Source organism: Oncorhynchus masou, unplaced genomic scaffold (genome assembly GCF_036934945.1).
Source record: "Oncorhynchus masou masou isolate Uvic2021 unplaced genomic scaffold, UVic_Omas_1.1 unplaced_scaffold_11103, whole genome shotgun sequence".
In the NCBI taxonomy this organism is placed as follows: domain Eukaryota; kingdom Metazoa; phylum Chordata; class Actinopteri; order Salmoniformes; family Salmonidae; genus Oncorhynchus; species Oncorhynchus masou.
In genome coordinates this window covers 1,490-8,208 of record NW_027000829.1, presented here as the reverse complement: position 1 = coordinate 8,208, position 6,719 = coordinate 1,490, and the positions used below count along the sequence as shown (strand labels likewise).

Sequence of the window (6,719 nt, the reverse complement as noted above, 5' to 3'; positions counted from 1 at the left end):
CAGATCTGTTTGCCCTCTTTATAGAATGAATCACCCGTGGTGACTAGACCCAGATCTGTTTGTGCTGTCTCGCCAACTCCTATCGTCATTGCTAAACTTTACATAACAACGTGGCAAGATAGCATGAACAGATCTGGGAACAGGCTAAGTGGTGACATCTTTAATAGAACGATTGAGTTGAAATGGAATTGGGGCCCCATCTCTGGTGGTGACAAGACACAATAATAGACTTTGTAATAAATACACAGTGATTTTTTTTTTTTTTTTTTTTTTCAAGCAGTGACAACGACATAGCTTCCTATCTGTGGCTACATTGCATTCATGATAGTGTGTCCTCTCTCTCTCTCTCTATTGTGTTCGTCATATGCAGAAGAACCTCAGTGAGGGAAAGAGACTTCCGGGCTCTTCTGGTGGATCAGGAAGGGGGTAACCAGCTGCACTGTCCCAAATGTGGAGACCCATGTACACATGTGGAGACCTTTGTATGTGAGTACCTTTTAAAAAAATAAATAAAAGGATACGATGTTCACACAGGTTGTATTTCCTAGTTGTAGAAAAAGCAGTGGTAATAACGATTGACTTGTCACACAGTCACTACTATTGTATGAAATCAGCGATGGAAAACGAAAACATTTCAATGTTGTGTTTTTTGTTGTTGTTCAGCGTCAACACGTTTTGTAAAGTGTGAGAAATGCCATCACTTCTTCGTGGTGCTCTCTGAGACGGACTCTAAGAAGGGTCTGAAAACAGAAGCTGAGTCGCCCGCTGAGGCTGTCAAAATGGCCTTCACACAGAAACCTCCCCCGCCACCCAAAAGGTACATGCACCAATGGCCATAAAGAGGAACTGGTTCTTGTTTCTCCTGTTTTTGTTGTTGTTGATGTGATGGTTATCTTCAAACAGGAATGGCTATGATGATGCTGCAGGTATACCTGGAGCTATAATGCATTCCCTACATTTTTTGGGGGGAATTGTTGTGAAAATTCTGTACAACTTCCAGAGCGAGTTTACTGTGAACACTGAGGCTGTACCAGCATTAAGTTGGTTACTGTGAACACTGAGGCTGTACCAGCATTAAGTTAGTTTTACTGTGAACACTGTGGCTGTACCTGCATTAAGTTACAGTTTTACTGTGAACACTGAGGCTGTACCTGCTTTAGTTACAGTTTGCATTAAGTTAGTTTTACTGTGAACACTGTGGCTGTACCAGCATTAGTTAGTATTTACTGTGAACACTGTGTACCAGTTAAGTTACTGTGAACACTGAGGCTGTACCTGCATTAAGTTACAGTTTTACTGTGAACACTGAGGCTGTACCTGTATTAAGTTAGTTTTACTGTGAACAGCTGTGCATTAAGTTAGTTTTACTGTGAACACTGAGGCTGTACCAGCATTAAGTTAGTGTTACTGTGAACACTGAGGCTGTACCTGCATTAAGTTAGTTTTAACAGTGGCCATGTCTCATTGGCTATTTGATCATAATGTAGGCCTACCATCAAGAACAATGGAGAAAATGCATCCCATAACATTTTACATTAGTCAAGTCAGTGACTCAAGCCTGGCCGACGTGACTTAGCCCTGGTAGAGCACCAGTAAGACAGTGACTCAGCCCCTGTTATATGGTCTGAGGCAGAGAATCCCAGTGGACAGAGGGGAGCCGGCCAGGCAGAGACAGCAAGGGCGGTTCGTCACTTCAGTGCCTTTCCGTTCACCTTGCTCTCTCCCAGACCACACTCAATCATAGGACCTACTGAAAGAGATGAGTCTTTGGTCTTTCGGCCTGCTTATTGTGACCGTAGTGTGTACGTGGAGGTATGTACGGTAGGACCAAATCGGAGAGATGGGTAGGAGCAAGTCCACGTAACGCTTTGTAGGTTAGCATTAAAACCTTGAAATCGGCCCTTGCCTTAAAAAGGAAGTCAGTGTAGAGAGGCACTGGAGTAATATGATCACATTTTTTTGGTTCGTCAAGTTCTAGCAGCTTATTTTGCACTAACAGAAGTTTATTTAGTGCTTTATGCGCGGGTAGCGGGTAGAGCATTGCAGTAGTCTAACCTAGAAGTAACAAGACATGGATTAGGTTTTCTGCATCATTTTTGGACAAAGTTTCCTGTTTTAGCAATTTAACAAAAATTTAAGAAAAAAAACTACCATTTGAAACAGTCTTGATATGTTCGTCAAAGAGAGATCAGGGTACAGAGTAACGCCCGAGAGGTCCTTCACGGTTTTGAGGCGACCGTACTCCCATCTGACAGCACATCTCTCTGTTCCTTGGGACCTAGAACAAGCGTCTCTGTTTTCTTTGGGACCTGGACCACTAGCGTCTCTGTTTCTTAGGACCTGGGACAAGCGTCTCTGTTTTCTTGGGACCTGGGACAAGCGTCTCTGTTTTCTTGGGACTAGGACAAGCGTCTCTATTTTCTTGGGACCTGGGACAAGGCGTCTATTTTCTTGGGACCTGGGACAAGCGTCTCTGTTTTCTTGGGACCTGGGACAAGCGTCTCTGTTTTCTTGGGACCTGGGACAGCGTCTCTGTTTTGTCCAGAGTTTAAAAGTAAAAGCGTGCCGCCATCACTTCCTTATTTCTGTAATACACAGGCTTCTATTAATTTTTTTAGTTAAAAAAAAATCTTATTCTGCGAATTGTTGAAGGACCCATAAGTAAACATTTCACTGTTAGTCTACACCTGTTTATGAAACATGTCGAATTTGTTTGGGGAGTGGGGGGGGCTTGATAATGCCGTAAGACTTGTCATGAGCTTAAACTTTACTTAAAGCCTGGAAATGCAGTATAATGCATTATGACACAGTTCCTGTTATTGGTGGACTTGTTTGAACACGTTAGAAAAGGTCTTTATCGTAAATGTCAACGACACTGTCTTTCAGATCTATGCCTACCTGGACAGGTACGTAGTGGGTCAGTCCTATGCTAAGAAGGTGCTGGCGGTAGCTGTATAATCACTACAAGAGAGTCTACAACAACATCCCTGCTGGGAGCAGACAGGGTGGAGGTGGAGAAACAGGCCCTGGATTACCCCACGAGGTCAGTAGTACAGTCTACTGTTAGTTAGAAACAGGCCTCGCTCACTCCGTGAGGTCAGTGAGGTCTGTAGTTAGCTGTAGTAGTTCTGGCACCACGAGGTCAGTGTAGTCTGTTAGCTGTAGTAGTTCTGGCACCACGAGGTCAGTGTAGTCTGTTAGCTGTAGTAGTTCTGACACCACGAGGTCAGCAGAGTTCAGTCAGCTACAGGCGTTTGTTTGTTTAAAATATTAGTGATAGTCGGCCTCAGTTTCCAAGGGAAACGTAGACTGGACAAAAATAAAGTTGGCTTCCTTCCAGAATAGTAGAATTTCAGTAGGCAACAAAGACCCAACCACTGTTTTTCTAGAATGTGCTGAAACACCTGTTCATATCAATCACCTCAAGGTGCTCTCGTTAGTATAATTTGGCATTTGTTCAATAATTTTACTTTTACATCCACATTTCACAGTTGTTGTTTTTTTAAATGGATGATTTTTAATGGATTTAACAAGGTGATGATATAACAACAGTGGGATCTGATTCCCCCTTGAAGAACTGTAGTGATGATGTGTCAATCTGGCTGTGATCAGGTTGATTTGAGTACTTTGTCATCCTCTGTAGAGCTCGAGATGAGAAGACGGGAGGATGAGTACAGGTTCACCAGTAAGTGATTTGATTGGTCCTCCTTACATAGTTTCGTAGCATTGACAATTTTTTTTTTTTAAATGTCACATTTTTTGATTGGAGTGTTCTGTTTTGTATATACACATACAGTGGGGCAAAAAAAGTATTTAGTCAGCCACCAATTGTGCAAGTAAAAAATAAATGTATCCTGAACTTTCACACCTGATTTCAATTAGTCAACGAATCATCACTAATCCTTTGACTAATTTAATCAGTTGTGGCAGTTTCGGTTTAAACAAAAATGTGACACTTCTGGGTGGGGGGGCATGCTCCCACCAACTGAGCCAAACAGGAAGCCCATATTAAGTATTTGAAAGGATGTTGAATACTATTGTGGCTCCTAGCAGAGCGGAGTAATATGTATTTTTAGATTGAACTTTGACCTGTTGTAGCGACGCCGCACCACAGATAATCACCGTGCCACATTCTGCTTCTGAAGGCCTGATGATGTCTGATAACATGCCTGGAGAACCCCGAAAACGCATTGTACCTGTGCGTACAAAACAATAAGAGGTGGAAAACCAATACCTGGGACCTCTGACGTCAATCAGTCTTTATTATCAGCAAGCTGGGCGGCAGGTAGCCTGGTGGATAGAGCGTTGGGCCAGTAACCAATCAAATCCCGAGCTGACAAGGTGGAACAGTGGGTTAACTGTCTGTCGTTCTGCCCCCCACCACGAACAAGGCAGTTAACCCACTGTTCCCCGGTAGGCCGTCATTGTAAATAAGAGTTTGTTCTTAACTGACTTGCCTAGTTAAATAAAGGTTAAATTAAAAGGTTACAACAACACCGTATAGGTTTATCAGCAGCTCCGCTGGGGCGGAGTTATATTTGCATGATTTAGCATAATTCATTCATTACCGTGACTCGTGACTGACCAATACCTCACGAGGCTTTCTCTCTCTCCATGTTGAGACCTTGAAACTGAGATACCTTGGTTGTTCCCATAGCAACATTCTGGGCGTAGTGCCAAGTTGAGGATTCCTCCATACACGATCAGTCAGTCACCTGCATGAACCCATCTGATTGGTTATTAGAAAAGTAGCGCCGATTTGATTCACAAACACAACACTTCCTGTTCCTTTCTGTTGTTGTGTACTTGTAGAATAAGTTGGACAAAACATTAAGAACACCTTCCTAATATTGAAAGGTTGTTCTCCCACTTTTTGCCCTCAGAACAACATTAACACGTCAGGGCATGGGACTCTACAAGGTGTCGAAAGCGTTCCACAGGGATGCTGGCCCATGTTGACTCTACAAGGTGTTGAAAGCGTTCCACAGGATGCTGGCCCATGTTGACTCTACAAGGTGTCGAAAGCGTTCCACAGGGATGTTGGCCCATGTTGACTCTACAAGGTGTCGAAAGCGTTCCACAGGATGCTGGCCCATGTTGACTCTACAAGGTGTCGAAAGCGTTCCACAGGGATGCTGGCCCATGTTGACTCTACAGGGTGTTGAAAGCGTTCACAGGGACGCTGGCCCATGTTGACTCTACAGGGTGTTGAAAGCGTTCACAGGGACGCTGGCCCGTGTTGACTCCAATGCTTCCCCACAGTTGTGTCAAGTTGTCTGGATGTCCTTTGGGTGGTGGACCATTCTTGATACACACGGGAAACTGTTGAGCTGAAAACCCAGCAGCGTTGTAGTTCTTGACACAAACCGTGTGCCTGGCACCTACTACCACACGCTTCAATCATTTGTCTTGCCTGTTCACCCTGAATGACACACACACACAATCCATGTCTCAAGGCTTACAAATCCTAACCCGTCTCCTCCCTTCATCTACACTGATTGAAGTGGATTTAACAAGTGACATCAATAAGGGATCATAGCTTCTCACCTGGTTCACCTGGGCCAGTTCGTTATGGAAAGAAAGCAGGTGTTCTTAATTATTTTATATGCAGTAATGCAAGTTATGATACAGTAGAGATGTGTAGTACAACACAAGTTGCCAGGTCACAGTAGGCCGAACATTGCATATCCTGTTTGGAAAAAGTGATGTTTTTGTGCCAGGTCATTACCATGAGAGATGGGGAAACCCAAAATGTGTTTTTTTTCCCTAGCCTGGGGGGCCAAATGTGTTTCTGCCCTCTCGCCAACTCCTTATGGAATCAGTTATGCCAAACAAGCTTGACAAGGACCACAATGGAGTTGATATTTGGCAAGAGCACAAACAGATCCTGGGACCAGGCTAGAATTCACCACTGTCCTGCTGCCAAATCCTCTGAACCCAAAAATATACAATATGACTGTTTTTGTTTACATTTGTTTACATTGTAGAACTACTTCAGATAGCAGGGATCAGTCCCCATGGCAACGCTCTGGGAGCCTCCATGCAGCAGCAGGCTCCTCGGGAGAAGAGGGGCGGGGACGTGTTAGACTCCACCCACACTGACATCAAACTGGAGAAGAGCAACATCGTGCTGTTAGGCCCAACTGGATCAGGTTACTCAACTATTTTGTTGTTGTTGTTGTTGTCCAAAAACAACTTACTGTTGTGAAATATATCATTTTCTCATGTCCATAAAAAAATATTCCTCACTATATTTCCCAGGCAAGACATTGTTGGCCCAGACTCTGGCCAAGTGTCTAGATGTACCTTTTGCCATCTGTGATTGTACCACCCTGACCCAGGCTGGCTACGTGGGGGAGGACATTGAGTCTGTTATCGCCAAGCTGCTGCAGGATGCCAACTACTCTGTGGATAAAGCACAGCAAGGTGGGTGGTTCATAAACACTGGTTTCTGCATCTTCAGGACCTCAATAGTTCCATAATGCTTTCATGTACAGTACTTTGTTAAGTTGTGAGTAGTCTGATGCAGGGATTATATATATATAAATTTATTTAATTTTTTGACGGATGAGAATTCACTTCTCTTGTGGTTCAAATAAACCTTATTATGAAAGTTAATCTTAATCACATATGTACAACATGTATAATAATGACCACCAATATAATACAATATAATGACCACCATCTCACTGAAGATGTGGTTTCCATGTACAGACATT

The 6,719-nt window shown here is 43.5% G+C and overlaps 1 pseudogene; it reads left to right on the top strand.

The window, feature by feature from the left end:
- Nucleotides 1-364: 364 nt before the first annotated feature.
- On the top strand, nt 365-6,426 carry LOC135529162 (ATP-dependent Clp protease ATP-binding subunit clpX-like, mitochondrial; annotated as a pseudogene).
- The last annotated feature ends 293 nt before the right edge of the window (nt 6,427-6,719 follow it).